Raw genomic sequence first — 21,000 nt, forward strand, 5'->3', positions numbered from 1 at the left:
TCTTTGTTGTTTTGTATGTCCCTTCCCCACGGTATAACATCTGCTTTCACTGTATTTGATATTGTTATAATTTGTGGAGGGGAAGGGAAAAAACAAATCATTTAAATAGGGATACAGGTGGACCCATTGCAACAATGAGACATACAAGTTGTTATGTCGAAAATGAACTTTACAACTTTGGTGGGTGGGAGCGGGGAGAGTGGGGAGGATTGGGTGAGGGGGGTGAGGGGAGGATGGGAAAGGATGGGAAGGGGAAACAAAGGAGAAGGCTATGATGCTTGATAAGAAATGTACTCATTGGGGCTGCGAAGGTGGCTCAGTGGTAGAGCACTTGCCTTGCATGCCTGAGGCCCTGGATTTGATTCCTCAGCACCACATAAACAAAAAGAAAAAATCCGGAAGTGGCGCTGTGGCTCAAGTGGTAGAGCGTTAGCCTTGAGCTGAAGAGCTGACGGACAGCGCCCAGGCCCAGAGTTCAGGCCCCATGACCGGACCCCCCCCCCAAAAAAAAAAGAAAGGAAAAGGAAATGTTCTCATTATCTTGCCCATGTAATTGTAACCCCTCTCAACAGTATTTTCACAATAAAAAAGAACAAAAAACCAAAAAGGGATAACACACACATCAATGAAATAATGGGCAAAATGGGCTGGGAAGGTGGCTCAGTGGTAGAGCGTCTTGCCTTGCATACCTGAGACCCTGGGTTCGATTCCTTAGCACCACATAAGCAAAAGGAAAAAAGCCGGAAGTGGCACTGTGGCTCAAGTGGTAGGGCGCTAGCCTTGAGCTGAAGGGCTGAGGGACAGTGCCCAGGCCTAGAGTTCAGGCCTCCTAACTGGACCCAAAAAAACCCAAAAATAATAAAGAAAAGAAATAATGAGGATAGTGAGGGAATATTTGAAAGCTTATATTCAAGTAAACTGGACAATCCCAAAGGAAGACACACATTTCTAGAGGTACTTGAACTACCAAAATTCAAACAAGAAAATATAAATCACTTAAATAGATCTATAAGGAATGAGAATGAAGCAGTAATAAAATTCTCCTGACCACAAAACTTCTAGGATCATATAATTCAGTGCTGAATTTGACCAGACCTTTAAAGAAAAACAAGCATAAATACTCAAAATTTTCCATGAGTAGAGGGGAAAAAATACTTTCAAACTTGCCACGCCTACTCCGGTGGAGTCTGCTTAGCAGACCTGAGAATGGGGCTTCACAGAAGCCTACCTCTGAGAATGGGACTTCACCAAAGTCTACCTCAGAGAATGGGGCTTCAAAGAGGCCTACCTCTGAGAATGGGACTTCACCGAAGTCTACCTCAAAGAATGGGGTTTCAAAGAGGCCTACCTCCTGGAAAGGCTGGCAAGCCCCTGGGAAAGATGTCTTTCTGTTTCTGTTTTTCTTTTCTTCGCTGTATAGGAGTGCCTATTAATCTTTTACTGTTCTTGCTGCTTGTTCTACTTACTCATGCTCAACGTTCCCTTATTCAAGGCTCTTTCTTGGAAGTGTTGATGATTGCAACATCTGATGAGTGTCCTGAGATTATGACTAACTCACCAGACTTAAGTGCTACCCTAAAAACCCCTCTTATGGAGGGTATTAGACAAGTCATAAGTAAATATAAAAGTATTGGGGGTTTCATGACGTCACTTCAGCAGAAGGAATTGTTTGTAAGAAATTTACAAGAAGCTGTAGGCACGGCTAGAGCAAAAAGAATGTATGGCTATTGGAGACTTCCTTTTAATCCTAAAGCATATACAATAGACTCATATAGATACCCTGTAGATAAAAAAGATGCAGAGGGATATTTGGACCAAAAGATAAAAAAGATCCCTAAAAGGTTGATAGATGAAAGGTGACAATGGCTTATCAGAGGAAAATGGTGGGATCCTCCATTATCTAGAGGACCCCAAAGACTTCCCCCAGATCCATAGCCTTTTACAGGTGTGTATGATAAGGATGGCAACCGTTGGGAAAACTACTTAGGAGAAAGAAATTCCTATTACTCTCTTTCATTTACTGAGAGACTTGCTAGATCTAGGCCTCCTTGGTGCTTACTATCAAAGAAGGAATAAGAAAGATCTTATGAGACAGTTAAGGCCACTATGGAAAAGAGTAAATGATTATGTGAAAGGGTTACAGAAAAGACACTATGAACTTAAATTTGATATATGGCCAGATTTAACTAAGTATACTGAATATCATGATTTTGGCCACAAATTGGGGACCCTCTAAAGAATGACAAAGGATCACAATTGCTTAGAAAATATTTGAAACGCATAAAGTACAAAACTAAACAAAAGTAACAATAAAGTACTAGAGTTCATGCCTTTCTGTCCAGCACCTTGCCCATATGCTCTGGTTAATGGTTAATAGATGATAAACATCGAAACCAATTGTATTTCTTAAAAGTAGAGCTAAAGCCTATCGTCATAGCTCCTCATCCAAAAAGATCAGGTGACCAGCTGGTGACCACCCAAGAATGAAGCCTTGCAGCAAGATTGTGTAACCTTTTGCCCTTTCTCATGGAGACTTTTGCTATAAAAGCTTGTTATCCTCTGCAATAAATCGCACTCAGCATTCACTCCTCTTGTGTGTGAGTTGTGTTTGCCATCTCCCCACCTGTTCCAGTTACCTCCACTAGGTATCCTCTGTCGTCCCGACAGAGCCAGTCCGCGGCACAAACTCATCATATGAAGCCAGTATTCCACTTATTCTAAAACTAGACAGGATACAACAAAAAGAGATTTATAGACCAATCTCTATGATGAACATAGATGTAGAAATTCCCAAAAAAATTGTTGCATGCCAAATGCAATACATCAAAAAGATTATATCCTATGACCAAATTGCTATATTCTAGGTACTCAAGGTTAGTGAATCAACATACTTACATCAATAAATGCAATATCACATATGAACAGACTCAAGGAATCCTATAATCATCTTAATTCAGGCAGAAATATCCTTTGACAAAAATTCAACATCTTTTCATGACAAAAGCTCTGGAGAAACTATGAGTTTAGGCAATGTTCCTCAATATAATAAATGCTATATTTGACAAGCCTATATTGTCAACGTCATAGTAAATGAAGGCAGAACTGAAATAATTTTTTCTAAAGTCAAGAACAATACAAGACATTCAGTCTATTCCCTTTATTTCTATTCACGATAGCACTGGAATCCTAGCCAGAGCAACAATGCACAAGAAGAAACAAAAGGGATTCAAATAGGGAAGGAAGAAATAAAGTATTGTTATTTTCAGATGATACGATTCTATACTTAAAGCACCTTAAAGTTCCACCTCTTTTGTAATATAGCAGAATATAAAGTCAGCATTAAAAAACCAATAACTATTCTGTACATCAACAGAAAAATAGGAGAATAATTCCATTTCCCAATAGTTTCAATTTTTTCTATGAATAAATTTAACAAAGGTGAAAGATTTCTATACTTAAAAGCATGAAACATTGAAGAAGAAATTTTAAAAAGACACTAGAAGATAGAAAGACATCCCTTGTTGCTGAATATACAGAATTAATATAAAGAAAATGGCTATATTAAGGAAAGCAATGTTTGCAGATAATGAAATTCCTACCAAAATCTCAATATCATTACTCACAGAAACAGAAAAAAAATCAATACTACAAATATAGCAAATATCCAATGCAATCCTGAACAAAACTAAAACAAAGTTGAAGGTATCATGATACCTCACTTCAAATTATATTACAAAGCCATAGGAACAAAAATAGCAAGCAACTGGCCCCAAAATAGACATGAAGATTACTGAATAGAATGCCCAGAAATGCTGCTACCACAATCTGATTTCTGACAAAGGATCTCAAAGCATGTATCAGAGAAAAGACAGACTTTTCAAGAAATGGTGCTGGAAAAACTTGCTTTCTTCATGCAGCAGACTGAAAACAGATCTCTTTCCCTCTCTCTCTCCCCTCCTCTCTCTCTTTCTCTCTCTCTCCTATCATCAATTAAAAGTGAATCAAGAATTTTAATGTAAGACCTGAAACTTTGAAACTACTAGTCGTAGTCAAAATACTGGAATGCATTGTTATAGGTAGTGATTTCCTGATTAGAAATTCAATAGCTCAACAAATAAGGGCAAGTATTGACAAATAAAATTGTATTAAACTAAAAAGCTTTTACACAACAATGTCTCTAGAGGCTAAAGGGACCACCTACTGTATGGGAGAAAATCTAAAGCAATTATTCATCTGACGAAGAATATACATTATACAGAATATACAGTATATACATAAAACTCAAAACACTGAACTCTTCAATTACAAAAATGGGCAAAAGTGCTGAACAGATCATTCTTGGGGTAAGAAGAACAAACGGCCAATAAATACATAAAGAAATGCATAACGTCCCTGGCCATAAAGAAATGCAAATCAAAATGACAGAGATTTCATCCCACTCCAGCCAATATGGCTAGAGCAGAAACAACATCACATAGCATATGAGGATGCCAAGAGAAAAGAGTCCTGTTTGTAGGAATGCAAATTAGTGCAACTACTATGTAAATAAGCCTAAATTGATTTCCTCAAAAAAAAATAGTACTGTATGCTGCAACCATGTCATGATTGGGTATTTTATTTATTGAATATTGTTAGTGGGAGTAGGTATTGAATTTAGAGCCTTGAACTTGCTAGGCTGGTGCTCTCCCACTGGAGCCACACATCCAGCTCTGCTTTATGCTGGGCCACACCTCCAGCTCTGCTTTATGCTGGTCATTTTCAAGATGGAGTCTAGCAAACTTTCTTAGGCAGGTTGTCTTTGAACTGTGATCCTCCATATCTTAGCCTCCTGAGTAAGATTACATGTATAAGTTATCATCATTTGGCTCACACTTAGGCATCTATCTGAAGGAATGAAAGTCATAAAACAATGAATGTACTTATATATCCATGTTCATTACAATACTTTTCTTAATAGCCAAACCTGAGAAAAACCCAGATGCCCTATAACTGATGAGTGACTCCAAATATGTGCTCTATATATACAATAGGCAAGGAAAAGAACCACATGGTCATCACAATATATGGGGGAAAACATTTGACAAGATCCAACACCGCTTTATGATGAAAGTTCTGGAGAGTCCAGGAATATATGGGACATTCGTCAATATAATATAGGCATATATAATATAGACAGACCTACAGCCAGCATGTATTTAATGGTGAAAAGTTAAAACCATTCCCTCTAAAATCAAGAATGAGAGAAGGATGTTCACTCTCTCCACTCCTCTGCAATATAGTACTGGAATTTCTAGTTAGAGCAATAAGGCAGGAGACAAACATAAAGGGGATCCATATAGGGAAAGAAGAAATAAAACTCTCCCATTTTGCAGATAACATGATCCTGTATTTAAAGAGTCCCATGGATTCCTTTCCTAAGTTACTTTGGCTGAGTTAGCAGGGTATAAAATTAACCCCAAGCTGGGCACTGGTGGCTTATGCCTGGCATCCTAACCACTCAGAAGGCTGAGATCTGAGGATCGTGGTTCAAAGCCAGCATAGGCAGGAAAGTCCATGAGGCTCTTATCTACAGTTAAGCACCAGAAAACCCAAAGTGTCATTGTTGCTCAAAAGTTAGAGCACTTACCTTGAGCTGAAGAGCTCAAGGCCAGAGTTCAAGCCACATCGCCAACAAAGGAAGAAAGGAAGAAAGAAAGGAAGAAAGAAAGAAAGAAAGAAAGAAAGAAAGAAAGAAAGAAAGAAAGAAAGAAAGAAAGAAAGAAAGAAAGAAAGAAAGAAAGAAAGACAGAAAGAAAGACAGAAAGACAGAAAGAAAGAAAGAAAGAAAGAAAGAAAGAAAGAAAGAAAGAAAGAAAGAAAGAAAGAAAGAAAGAGAGAAAGGAAGGAAGAGAGAAAGGAAGGAAGAGAGAAAGGAAGAAAGAGAGAAAGGAAGGAAGAAAAAGAGAAAGGAAGGAAGAAAAAGAGAAAGGAAGGAAGGAAGAAAGAAACCCCCAAAAATCAGTAGCTTTTCTGTATGCCAATAAGGAGAAGAGTGAATCTGAAATCAGGAAAGAAAGTCCTTTGTAATAGCCTCAAAAAACACTTTGGAATTACCAAAGAGATGAAGGACCTCTGTGATTAAAACGTTAGAAACAGGTTTAAGGAAGTAGAAAAACCTCCCATGCTCCTGGATTGGAAGGTTTAACCATGAAAATAGTAATATTGCCCAAAGCTATCTACAAATTCAATTCAATACCCATCAATATCCAACAAAATTCTTCAGTGATATAGAACAAACAATCCACAAACTAATCTGGAATATTGGAAGACCCTGAATAGCACAACCAATCCTTAGTAGGAAGATCAGTGCTGGAGGAATATCAGTACCAGGAGGAATATCAGTACCAAGCTTTAATCTCAATTAAAAAGCTATAGAAATTAAAACAAACCAAAGCAACTTGGTACAGGCACAAAATAGGACAGAGGACCAATGGACTAAAATAGAAGAACCAGAAATGAATTTACAGACCCATAGCCACCTTATATTTGATAAGGGAGCCAAAGGATGGCAAAAAGGACAGCCTCTTCAAAATTGATGCTGGCAGAATTGGCTACCCAGTACTTGTGCAGAAAACTGAATTTAGATCCTTATATATCAACCTGCACCAGAATCAACTCCAAATGGATGAAAGACTTTAATGTAAGATCAGACACCCTGATAATATTACAGGAAGATATAGGGGACACGTTAGGGGGTAGTACAGTTCAAAACTTACTAAGTAATGATCCAGAATCAGAACAAATCAAAGACTAGGTAAATGGGATTGCATACAACTGAAGAGTTTCTGCCTGGCAAAAGACATGCTTTAACAATTGCTGGTGGGGATGTGGCCAAAAGGGAACATTACTACACTGTGGTTAGGAATGCAAACTGGTTTAACTACTCTGGAAAGCAATATGGAGGTTCTTTAATAGACTAAACATATAACTTCCCTATGACCCAGCAATTTCACTCCTGGGTATGTATCTAATTGTCTAAAATCAGGCTATACAAAATGCCACCAGCATGACCATGTTCAATGCATCATTGATTACCATACACAAGACATGGAATCAGTTCAGATGTCCCTCAATGAATGAATGGATCAAGAAAATGTGGCCAGGCCCTGGTGGCTCATGCCTGTAATCCTAGCTACTCAGGAGGCTGAGATCTGAGGATCGTGGTTCAAAGCCAGCCTGGGCAGGCAAGTCCAATAAACAACTAGGAAAAAATGGAAGTGGTGTTGTGGCTCAAGCCGTAGTGTATTCGCCTTGAGCTGAAGAGCACCAGGACAGGGCCCAAGCCCAGAGTTCAAGCCCCACGATGAGAAAAGAAAAAGAAAATATTGTATGTAACAATGCTCAACAAGAAATATACTCATTGCCTTACTCATGTAACTGTAACCACTCTGTATAGCATCTTTAGAATAGAACAAAACTGTTTTTCCAAAAGAAAGAAAATGTGATATGTATACACAGTGTAATTCTATGCTTCCATTGGAGAGCATGACATTCCCTCGTTCATAAGGAAATGAAAAACTTGGAAAAAAAATTATAGTAAATGAAGTAAGACAGACCCAAAGAAAAACAAGCTGCATAATTTCCCTCATTTGTAATAATTAAAATGTGCCTATAAATCTACAAAAAATTCCAATGGATAGTAAAAGACAAATAACTACACTTGGACATAATGAATTAAACAGAAGTCTAAACATTCATACAGTGAGACCAAAGGAGGATATCCTTAATAGAGGGCTCAATAGGTATGTACATATGAGCATATAAAATGATATTTATAGAAATGAACTCCAAAAAATGGAAGTAAAAAGTTTTTTATTGTACTGTTTCAGTTTTTTAAAATCTTTCTTCTCTTCTCTTCTTTCTTTTTCTTTTATTTTTTTTAATTTTTATTTATTTTTTACTGTGAATATACTGTACAGAGGGGTTACAATTACATGGACAAGAAAATGAGTACATTTATTATCAAGCATTGTAGCCTCCTCCTTTGTTTCTCCTTCCCGTCCCTTCCCAACCTCCTCTCCCCCCACCCCAGCCTTCAAGCCCCCCCCCACCAAAGCTGTAAAGTTCGTTTTCGACATAACGACTTGTACACCTCATTGTTGCAATGGGTCCACCTGTATCTTTATTTAAACGACTTGTTTTTCCCATTACTCTCCACAAATTAAACCGACATCAAATACAGTGAAAGCAGGGGTTATACTGTGGGGGAGGGACATACAAAGCAACAAAGAAATTATCTTATAAATGTGTTGGAAACAATCGCATGAAAGAAAAAAAACTGAATACATATCTTAGGGTTCATTTCCCTAACATTACCTTATCTGAACTTTTTTGCTTGACTCAGACATATACTAGATATTGCAAATCAGGGAAACCTTGGGATCTATGTTTCTTTGGGCTTGGCTTACTTCACTTAATATAATTTTTTTCCGAGTCTTTCCATTTCCTAACAAATGGGGCAATGTCATTCTTTCTGATGGAGGCATAGAATTCCATTGTGTATACGTACCACATTTTCTCGATCCATTCATCAACTGAGGGTCATTGGGTTGGTTCCAGATCTTACTATGGTAAGTAATGCTGCAATAAACATAGTTGTGCTGGTAGCTTTAGTGTGGTCTTGATTGTAAACATTTGGATAAATGCCCAAAGTGGGATTGCTGGGTCATAGGGGAGCTCTATGTGGATACATTTAAGTAACCTCCAGACTACTTCCCAAAGTGGTTAAACAAGTTTACACTCCCACCAAAAATGCAGTAAGATTCCCTTCTGTCCAAATTCCCTCCAGCATCTGTTGTTATTAGAGTGCTTGGTTATAGACATTCAAGTGGGGTGAGGTGGTATCTCAATGTTGTTTTGATTTGCATTTCTTTTATGGGTAGAGAATTTGAGCATTTCTTCCTGTGTCTATTGGAAATCCTTCTTTGTTCTTCAGAGGAGTGTCTCTTTAAGTCTTTAGCCCCCTTATTTATTGGGCAGTTTTTTTTCTTTGAGGATTTGTTGTAGGGGGATTTAATTTTTTGAGTTCCAGGTATATTTTAGATATGAGACCATTGTCCGTTGTATGGCTAGTGAAGATCTTGTCCCAATCTGAGGGCTTTCTATTGATCTTGGTTGGTATATCTTTTGCCATGCAGAAGCTCTGCAACTTCATACAATCCCATTTGTCCAACCTTTCTTTGATTTGTTGTGTTTCTGGGTCTCTATTAAGAAAATTTCGGCCTGCACCAAGGAGAACTAGGATTTCTCCTATTCAATCCTGTAATGTTTTCAGAGTGTCTGCTTTGAATCCGAGGTCTTTGATCCATTTGGAGTTGATTCTGGTGCAGGGTGATATATAAGGATCAAGCGTTATTTTTCTAAGAGTAGTTAACCAGTTTTGCCAGCACCATTTACTGAAGAGGCTGTCTTTCTTCCATTCTATTTTTTTTAGCTCCCTTATGGAACATTAGATGGCTATATGTCTGTAGGTTCATTTCTGGGTTTTCAATTCTATTCCATTGGTCCTGAGGTCTGTTCTTGTGTCAGTACCAAGCTGTTTTGTTTACTATGGCTTTATAGTAGAGTTTGAAATTTGGTATTGATATTTCTCCAGCATTGTTCTTTCTGTTGAGGAGCCTTTTAGCTATTCGGGATATTTCATTATTCCATATGAATATTTGGATTGCCTCTTCTATTTCCTTGAAGAATGAGGTTGGAATTTTGCTAGGTATCACATTGAATTTATAGATAGCCTTGGGAATTATTGCCATTTTGACGATGTTGATCTTTTCAATCCAGGAGCATGGGAGGTTTTGCCATTTTCTAAGTTCTGCTTTGATATCCTTTCTTCAGGTTTTTAAAATTTTCATCATAGAGCCCTTCACTTCTTTCGTTAAGCTTATTTCTAGGTATTTTATTTTTTGTGGGGTTATTACAAATGGAGTTGCTTTCCTAATTACAGCCACACTTTTCTCTTTGTTGGCATACAGAAAAGTCATTGATTTGGCGGGTTTAATTTTATACCCTGCTACTTTGCCAGAGTTTTGAATCAGCTTGAGTGATTTGGGAGTGGAGTCTATGGGTTTCTTTAAATACAAGTTCCTGTCATCTGCAAATAGAGAGAGTTTTACTTCTTTTCTTATTTGGATCCTCTTTATGTTTGCATCTTGTCTTATTGCTGTAGCTAGGCACTGTAATAATAGATTGAAGAGAAGTGGAAAGAGTGGACATCCTTGTCCTTTTCCTGAGTTAAGACGAAATGGCTTTAGTTTTCACCATTAATATAATGCTGGCTGTAGGTTTGTCATATACAGCTTTTATTGTATTGACGAATGTTGCATGGATTCCTAATTTTTTAAAAACCTTCATCATAAAGGGGCGCTTGATCTTGTCAAATGCTTTTTCTACATCTATTGAGATAACCAGGTGGTTCTTATCCTTGCTCCTGTTGATGTGATTAATTATATTAATTGATTTGCGTATATTGAACAAGTTTTGCATCCCTGAAATGAATCCTGTTTTATAAGAGTGTATGATTTTTTTATGAATTGTTGATGTATCTGTTGAACTAGATTGTATCTGCAGAGTATTGACTGGGCAAATACAGACTTTGGTTGATGGTTGCCTTAAGATCGTGTTCTAGCACAAAACTGGTGTTATTTTCATCCCAAATGGGCAGAATAAGCCGGAAAAATAAACACAAAAAAATAGCAAGTCCGGGTATCTCACTCCCACTCATGATAATCAGGGACAAAATAGATAATGAATAATCCAGAGTAGTGTTCCCAAATAGCTCTATAAACACTGCTGGCCAACATGATAAATGAAAAGATTGAAAACCTACAAAGGACTCTGTATGAGCGTGATAGTGAGAGAGAGGAGGCAAACCAAGATTTATACACGAATAGCATGAGTGTGAGGAAAATACTCAAAAACTAATACACGACTTGCATGAGCAGCTTGAGAATTCTCAAAGAGAAAGGTAGGAATGGCATAGGAAGTCTAAGAACACTCAAAGAGAACTACAGGAATGGTGTGAACGTGAGGAAGCTAAACAAAGTGTAATACAGGAATTTAGAGAGCAGGATGAGAATAAACAAAGATCACTAAAGGCATTCATGGAATCCATTAACAAAGAGGTGAAGGAAGTCGGGAGACCACAAACGGAATGCTGAAGGGAAACCAACAGAAGGAATGGAAGTCCAAGGAAACCATAACCAATCAACTAAGTGATTTGAGAATAAACACTGAGCACCAAATTAAGGAAGTAAAGAAGTTCATGCAAGATCTAAAACAAAGCTTCAACAAAGAATTTGAAGCCATCAAAGCTGACCAATTAGAAGGAAAAGAAATAAAAAAACAAAGTAGAAAGTCTTGACAGCAGGTTAGACCATGCAGAAGATCGAATCTCGGGGATTGAAGACAGCCCAGATATTATAGAGAAAGAACATACAACCATCCAAGACAAGTCCAAGAAATATGATAGATCTATCCAACACTTGGAAAACACAAGCAAAAGGAATAATCTGAGGATAATGTGTGTAGAGGAGCACCTAGAAATAGAAATTAATGGTCTAGGAAATTTGTTTAACAGGATCCTAGCAAAGAACTTCCCAAACATGCAAAAAGATAGGCCTATTCAGATACAAGAAACTTTTAAAACCCCAAATAGACAAGACAAGAATAGGACACCCCACTGCAACATTATAATCCACACAGGATCAACTCAGACCAAGGAAAAGATCCTTAAAGCTGTCAAGGAGAAAAGATTAATCACCTATAAAGGGCAACCAATTAAAATCACCTCAGATTTCTCAGCAGAGAGAATGAGAGCAAGAAGAGCCTGAAAAGATGTATGCCATGCCCTAAAAACAAACAACTATCAACCAAGAATACTGTACCCAGCTAAACTCTCCTTCATAACTGAAGGCCAAATAAAAACCTTCCATAGCAAAGAAAAAAAAAGAAACAATATATCTCCACCAAACCAGTCCTACAAAAGATTCTTAAAACCAGGAAGACCACAATAAAGGCCAAGAAACTGCACACAAACTGAAAATCCAAGAACCATAGGAAGAACCCAGTTTTTGCAGCCCCCAAGAAGGTGGATAACATGGCAGGAACTCCCAAATACCTCTCAGTCCTTTCTATCAACATTAACGGACTTAACTTTCCAATTAAGCGACATAGACTGTCTAGTTGGATTAAAAAACAAGATCCTTGTATATGCTGCCTTCAGGAGTCACATCTTGCCCGTAAAAACAAACACATTTTCACTGTGAAAGGCTGGAACAAAATCTACCAACCAAACGGCCTCCATAATCAGGCGGGAATTGCAATCCTAATACCAGATAAAATAGACTTCAACTTAAAATTTGTGAGAAGAGATAAAGAAGGTCTCTACAGATTAATTAATGGATCTCTCCTTCAGGAGGATATTACAATTCTAAGTATCTTTCGCCAAACAAAGGAGCACACAAATTTATCCAAGAAACACTACTGTCCCTCAAATCCCACATAGATCCAAAGACATTAATTGTTGGGGATTTTAACACACCACTCTCCCCACTACATAGATCAACTCGGCAAAATCTCAGAAGAGAACCCGCAGGTCTAAACAACTGCATAGATCAACTAGTTTTAACAGACATCTACCGAATATTTCACCCAGCAGCATCAGAATACACGTTTTTCTCAGCAGCACATGGAACATTTTCTAAAATAGACCACATTTTAGGCCACAAAGGAAGTTATACTTTGCATTCTCTCAGACCACAAGGGAATAAAGTTAGAACTCAACACCAAAAGCCACCAAATAAAGTCCGGTAACACATGGAGGCTCAACAACACACTGCTGAATCACGAGTGATTCATGGAAGAGATTAGAAAGGAAATTCAAATGTTCATGTTATTTAACAAAAATGAGCACACAAATTACCAGCTCCTCTGTGACACAGTAAAGGCAGTACTCAGAGACAAGTTTATAGCTCTGAGTTCCTACATCAACAAATTGGAGAGATCTGAAACCAACAATTTAATGAGACATCTGAACCTCCTTGAAAAAGAGCAGGAATATAAACCCCAATCGAGTAAATGGAAAGAAATAATTAAAATTAAATTAGAATTAAATGAATTAGAATCCAAAAAAACTATAGAAAGAATCAACAAAACAAAGAGTTGGTTCTTTGAAAAAATTAACAAAATTGACACACCCTTAGCAAACTTATCAGAAAAAGAAGAGAACACACCTAAGTAAATAAACTCAGAGATGAGAATGGAAACATCACCACAGAAACAACCAAGATTCAGAACATTTTAAGGGAATATTTTTCAAAACTTTATGCTAATAAGTTTCAGAATTTGGCAAAAATGGACCTTTTCCTAGCAAATATTGACATGCCAAAACTAAACCAAGATGAGTTAAACCATCTCAACAGGCCCATATTAAGCATTGGAATAGAAACAGCAATAAGAGCCCTCCCATCTAAGAAAAGTCCACGACCAGATGGTTTTACAGCAGAATTCTACAAGTCCTTCATTGCAGAGCCCACACCAATACTCCTCCAACTCTTCAATGAAATTGAAAGAGAAAGTTCACTACCGAACACATTCTGTCAAGCCATCATAACCTTCACCTTCATCCCAAAACCAGTTGGGGACTCATCAAAGAAAGAGAACTATAGACACATTTCTTTGATGAATATTGATGCCAATCTTCTTTCTTTCATTCCCTTCCGTTGTTGTATAAGATTTCTGCAACCTTCATCTTGTATATAAGCTCATCTGATTTGGGAAGGGGGAACACAGAAATAGTGGGACAATAGGAAAACCAATCTGCAGTTGGATATGAACTATACAACTTTTGGGGGGAGAGAAGTCAGAAGGTGGAAAATTGGGAGAGAATGACGGATGGGGTGACCCCATTCGAAAGAAAATGTACTCATTACCTGAATCATACTACCCCTGTGGACATCACCTTTATAATAGAGTTTTTAAGAAAGAAAATGTATTTTATTTCTAAATAGAAGAAAGAAGAAATGGTTGGAACTGGGAACACATTAATTGAAGTAAGCCATGTTCAGAAGGACAAAGGTCAAATGTTTTCTCTCATATGTTCATGCTAGACCTAAAAAGTTAACATATACATAAACACATAAAGAATGTTTGTAATTTAGGGGATTGTTGAGGAATGATATAGAGGAAAGGAAAAACAAATGTTAGCTGATGAACAATATAGAAATACAGTGCACCTGTGAAGAGAGCAGAATGAAATTCAGTGAAAGCATTTGAGTAATAGATAGTACTGTAGATAGGAGAAAATTAGAACAAAAGAGGATAGCAATAGAGTAAATTACACACATGTAAAATGGCATGGTGAAACCCGTTTGAATAATAACCATACACTGAAACAAGCGAATGACAATCAGGAAAAACAGGTCTTATCCAGGGTATAGGTACTAGTGGCAAGGGGAAGGGAGAAGGAAAAGGAGAGTAAATAAGATCAAACTACTCTATGCTCACGTGTGTATAATGGATAATGAAGCTTGTTGTGATTGGTTTGGGAAAGGTGGAAGGGAAAAGAGGGAGAGAGGAGGGATTGAGTCTAATGAAAGTGCATGGTATAAGTATGGACATGTCAAATTGTTCCTCTGCAACTAATTGATGCTAATAAAAATATACAAAAGGAATTGTTATGCACTAAAATGTGATTATTAATTTAAGTTAAAAAAAAGATTATATTTGTTGGAAGTGTGCTATTCCAGGTAAATAAAGAGATGGCATTAAGACTACTTTCAGCGATCATTTTTATAGTTTGTTACTAGAGAAACTCTGCTGATTGTGTAGAGTGCCACTATACTATAATGGGAAAAAAATCAGAATCACTACAGATCTCTCTACACTGAATGCAACAAAGGCCTGGGAAAGTATGATCCGAGCCTTGAGAATCAATAACTGCCAGCGCAGACTGATTTAACCAGGAAAGCTAGCAATCACATCCAATGGAGAAACTAAAATTTCTAAAAATAAAGAAAAAATAAATGGATTCATAAACAATAAGCTATCATTACAAAGAATATTAATATGGGGAACACAACCTGAAGAAAGCAATCATGAACAGAAATTTACATCAGCAGATATCACTAGAAGTCTGACTTAATAAGCTCAGGAAGAAAGGAAAGAAGAAAAACTTAGGAAAGCAGGAAATTGACAGGAAACACAATGCATCTCTCTATAATAATCATAAATATTAATGTGCTCAATTCATCAATAAAAAGAAAAAGAACTGCAGATTGGATCAGAAAACAAGACCTATCCACCTGTTGACTTCAGGAGACCCACCTCACAGCCAAACATAAAAACAAACTCCAAGTGAAGGGTTGGAGTAAGATCTACCATGCAAATATTCCCAGCACGAAAGCAGGAGTAGCTATCATGATATCTGGCAAAATAAATTTTTCATTAAAATCAATACAAATAGAAAAAGAAGGATACTACATACTTATACAGGGAACAATCCAAGAAGAATATATAACCATTATTAGCTTATATTACCCAAATACTGGTGCACACAAATATGTTAAGCAAATACTCTCAAACTTAAAGAATAAAATAGATCCAAATACTATAATACTGTTGTGCCCAGATCGCAGGACCCCCACCAAAAAGAACACAAGGGTCAGACTTTACAACTGTTTTAAGTTTTTATTTAGATGGGCTGCAGCTCAGGCCTCTCCCTACACTCCGACACAGCGGAGACTAGGAGGAGAGCCCTGAGATAAGGACTTGCAGGGCTTATAAAGGCTCACAACCCTATGTACCACCATGTGTTGCTCTGCTAGCTGAAACAAGCAACAAATGGTCGCTGCTTCATAACCATTCATTCCCCGCCCCGCCCCACCCCGCTTGACTTATGGTCCTGAGACACAATCTTGTGGCTCCTGCCCAAAATTAACTCCAACAGCACTCGATCTTGAATGAGTTCTTATATTTCTAGTCCCTCTCTGACAGTAGCCATAAACAACAATAACAATAACAATCAGTCCATTTTTCTTTTCTTGAGGCATATGCAAAATGGTTGGTTAGGATGCTTGGAGACTTCCCATGTTTCCCCTGGTCGTCCAGGGCAAAGGGGTCAGCTGGTCTGGAATGGGAGCAGTGGACCCAAGCAGCAATGCCATCTACCTTAAGGGCAGGAGGAGTAGCCAGTAGCACCATGTAAGGTCCCTTCCACCGTGGTTCCAGAGATCTCAGGTTGTGTCTTTGAACAAGCACCCAGTCCCCTGGTATAAACGAATGGGGGGGGGTAAGAATAGAGGCAGAATCATATAATGCTCTAAACTGGGGCCACACATTTTTGTGGACAAGCTGTAGATAGTCAAGTTTACATTGAAATTCAGTATCACTCAAATCAGCAAGCAATTCAGTCTGAAGGCTAGGGATAATGGGTGGAGGGTGTCCATACATTATTTCAAAAGGAGTAAAGCCAAGCTGATAGGGTGAATTTGTTACTCTAAACAGGGCAAAAGGAAGGAGCGATACCCAGTCTGCGCCAGTCTCCAAAGCCAATTTAGTTAAGGTCTCTTTTAGAGTCTGATTCATTCTTTCTACCTGCCCTGAACTCTGGGGTCTATAAGCACAGTGCGATTTCCAATCCATCTCCAGTGCTGCGGCTATTCCCTGACTTACTTTTGAGATGAAGGCCAGTCCATTATCCTACCCGATGGGGGATGGAAAGCCATACCTGGGTAGGATTTCTTCCAGGATCTTCTTAGCCATGACGTTCACGGTCTCATGCTTTGTTGGGTAAGCTTCAACCCAACAAAAACTAGCAAATATTTATATCCAAATTTTCCAGTTTTATTTTCTGTGAAGTCTACTTTCCAATACACACCTGGCCTATCTCCATGGAGGCAAGCTTCTTTTGTAACCGGTTGAGTGGGGGCATTGGTGAGCTGACAGGCTTTACAATTTTTAACAATGTCCTCAATGAGTTGATTTCCTTGCCTAATTTTTACTTCTGAGTATCGGAGCAAGTCCTGCATTCTTCGGGTTCCCATGTGAGAGGTCCAATGGATTTTCTTAAGTATCCCCTTTCCTAACCTTTGTGGCAAGATAAGTTTCCCCTCCCCAGTTTTTCACCAGCCCGGGTTTTATAGACCATGGGAATTTTCTTTATCCACTCCAATCTTCTTGGGAGTACTGAGGCTCATGAGGCAAAGCTCATGGCCCTGGATCTACTAGAGTCAGTACTTCTGCTCTGGGCTGGAGGGCCGCCTCCTTAGCTGCCTGATCGGCCAAGTTATGTCCTTTGGTTATAGAATCAGTTCCCTTTTGCCGGGCGCTAGTGGCTCACGCCTGTAATCCTAGCTACTCAGGAGGCTGAGATCTGAGGATCACGGTTCAAAGCCAGCCCGGGCAGGAGAGACCGTGAGATTCCTATCTCCAATAAACCACCAGAAAACCGGAAGTGGTGCTGAAGCTCAAGTGGTAGAGCATTGAGGTGAAGAGCTGAAGGATAGTGCCCAGGCCCAGAGTTCAAGCCGACCAAAAAAAAAAAAAAAAAAAAAGAATCAGTTCCCTTTTGATGTCTCGGCAGTGCATAATGGCAATATTTGCTGGTTCCCATAAGGCAGGGATGAGGCTTAAAATTTCTTGTTTGTTTTTAATAGCTTTTCCCTCAGCTGGCAGCAGCCCCCTCTCTTGGTAAATGGCTCCATGCACATGCATGGTGGCAAAAACATACTGACTGTCTGTGTAAATGTTTAGTCTCTGCTCTTTTCCCATCTCTAGGGATTTTGTTAGCACCACTAGTTCTGCTCTTTGTGCAGACATTCCCTTAGGGAGTGCTTCTGCCCACACTATCTCAGTGTCTATGGTGACTGCTGCACCCGCGTACCTTTTTCCATCTTGAATGAAACTGCTGCCGTCTGTGAACCAGGTATGTTCGGTATGCCATAGTGGCAAGTCCAACAAGTCTGGCCTCTTTTCTTTGGCCAAGTCTCTCTTTTCACGCTCAATTTCATGTTCTCTATCCTTCCTTTCCTGTCTTTGCTCCTCTGTCTCTCTCTTATTGTAAACCTTTTCCGCCATGGCTACTAGATCCCTAATAAACTTTTCACCAAGTCTGTGTAGAGCCAGCAACTTTGGCTTTATGTCTGGTGCAGCTTGATTTATATAGGCAAACATAATCATCTGAGTCGACTCCTGGGTCTCAAGGTTTTGACTAAAAACTTCCATGAGCCTCTCAAGATATGCTGCCAGACGTTCACTTCCTCCCTGTCTAACATCATAAACTTTGGCCATGTTAATAGGTCAGTGAGCTGCCAACTTGAGACCTGCCAACAGAGCCTGGCGATAGAGGAGGAGTCACTTCCTAACTTCAACAGTATTGTAGTACCATGTTGGTCAGATCTCAGGAAAATAGGCAGCGATCAAGGCAGGATCTGTGATGGGCACTCCTGTGGGCCCAGGGATATGTTTCCAGGATGCCTCTCAGATATGGTCTCTCTCTTCAGTGGTAAAAAGTACCTGCAAAAGCTGACTACAATCATCCCAAGTGGGCTGATGAGTAAAGAGAATAGTTTCAAATAAACTAATTAAATTCTGGGGTTTCTCAGAAAAGGGGGCATTTTGGGCAAACCAATTGTATATATCACTGGTAGAAAATGGCCATTTTTGGGATTTCTGTCTACCATCCACATCCACAGGATCTACAGTGCATAAGAGAAAAACAGCTGCATTAGATGGCATCGTCGAGTGACTGGCCGCTCAGAAACTTTAAGGGCAGGTGCCGAGTGTTTGGCTGCTGGTTCTATAGCTGCCTTCTTCTCTTGAATATTCTCAGGCTCCACAGAAGGAACCTGGGAAGGGGAGTATGGGGGAGGAATATTTCTTCTTCCAAATCATCTCCCTGAAAAAGCGGGGGGTACAATTTCTTTTCCTCCTTCTTAGTTTCTTTTTGTAAGTCTAGGGGGCTAGATGGAGGGTTGCCCATGGTTTCCAGTCCCGTCAGTCTTACAGTCCAAAAAAACAATAAATAATACAAAAAAACACATGCAGGTCTGACAGTTACAAAGTGGAGATCTCCCAAATTGGTCCCCTGACTCCTGTCACGGCAGGGTTCCACAACACCCCACGCCCCACAGCAGCAGTAGCAGATCCAGAGTGAGTGAGTTGGGCCTTGGTTAGGAGGCCCTCTTGATCAGTTCCGGCCCAACACCAAACAAACCCATACCCCACAATTCTCACGGCGGGGTTCCAAGAACCCCCCCCCCCACAAGAGGATCTGGGACTTCTCCCAGTTCCTCCAGGTTTGTCGTACCAGCGTGTCTATTTCAACAACCCTTTACACAATATGAATTGGAGCGTTTGTCCTCACAAAGGAAAATGAAAGTGCAAACAGACAACAACAGGACAAGACAAATTAACAAAGACAGCTCTGTTTTACCTTTGGAGTCTGAGGTCTCAGGGGTCTTTGGGGGGATCTTGAATGAGTCCCCACTAATATGTTGTGTCCAGGTCGCAGGACCCCCACCAAGAAGACCACTGAGAGTCAGACATTACAGCTGTTTTAAGGTTTTATTTAGGTGGACTGTAGCTCAGGCCTCTTCCTACATTCTGACACAGCAGAGCCTTGGAGGAGAGCCCCGAGCTAAGGATTTGCAGGGCGTATAAAGTCTCACAACCAGGTGTACTACCATGTGTTGCTCCGCTAGGTGAAACAAGAAACAAATGGTCACTGCCTCATAACCTTTCAATACTAGGAGAGTTTAGTTCCCCAATCTCACCAAAAGACAGGTCTACCAACCAGAGGATTGGCAGAGAAGCCACAGAGTTAAGTGAGGCCATATTTCAAGTGGAATTAATTGACATTTACTGAGTTTGCAACCCTAAAGTGACACAGTGCCTATTCTTCTAAGCATCTCATGGAACTTTCTCGAAAATAGATCATATCATAGTTCATACAAGGAATTTAAACAAATACAAGGAGACTGACATAATCCTTTGAATCCTGTCTGACCACAATGGAACCAAGCTAGTTCTCAATAACAAAAGACACTGTAGAAACTGCTCAAATACATGGAAATTGAACAGCACACTTTTGAGCAATATCTGGGTAACAAGAAATTAAAGAAGAAATTTAAAAGTTCCTACAATCTAATGACAAGGAATACACATCACAAAGAAACCTGTGGGACAGGACAAAAGCAATCCTGAGGGGTAAATTTATAGCTTTCAGTGCACACATGAAGAAAATAGACACAGACCAAGAAAATAATTTCATGTTGTGGCTGAAACTGCTGGAAAATCATGGCAAAATAAATGAACCTAAGGTTACTAGATGGAGCAAGATAATCAAAATAAGAGCTGAGATCAATGAGAGAGAAACTAAGAAAACCATAAATAAAATTAATAAAACAAAAGGCTGTTTTAAAAAAATAATAAAATTGATAGAACTTTAGCAAGATAAACAAAAAAAAAGAGAAGAAACCCAAATCAATAAGATCAGGGATGCCACGGGAAAAGTTACAACAAATACCAAAGACACCCAAAAAATTATAAAGAAGTATTTCCAGAAACTATACTAAGGAAAGAAAACCTAGCAGAAATCGATGAAGTTTTAGAGAAGTACAAATTGCCCAAACCGAACAATTAAATAAGCCAAGATCTTACAATGAGAAATAGGAATCAATCAGAAGTCTCCTAAGAAGGAAAACCCCAGGACCAGATGGATTCACTACAGAACTCTATAAGACCTTTAAAGATGAACTAATACTCATACTCCTCATATGCTTCCGAGAAAGAGAAACAGAGGGAGATATCCCAAACTCATTCTATGATTCCAATATCATACTCATCCCCAAACCAGGCAAAGACCCAACAAAAAAAAGAGAACTACAGACCAATCTCCTTGATAAACACAGATCTTAACCGAATTCTAGCCAACAGAATCCAGAAACACATTTAAAAAAATCGTAC

At 39.0% G+C, this 21,000-nt stretch overlaps 1 pseudogene; it reads right to left on the reverse strand.

Annotated features, from left to right (window-relative positions):
- Nucleotides 1-18,044, reverse strand: part of LOC138820412 (leucine-rich repeat-containing protein 14B-like) — a 79,364-nt pseudogene extending 61,320 nt beyond the window's left edge.
- Nucleotides 18,045-21,000: the final 2,956 nt, after the last annotated feature.

Source organism: Dipodomys merriami, unplaced genomic scaffold, assembly GCF_024711535.1.
Source record: "Dipodomys merriami isolate MVZ:Mamm:240054 unplaced genomic scaffold, mDipMer1.0.p SCAF_88, whole genome shotgun sequence".
In the NCBI taxonomy this organism is placed as follows: Eukaryota; Metazoa; Chordata; class Mammalia; order Rodentia; family Heteromyidae; genus Dipodomys; species Dipodomys merriami.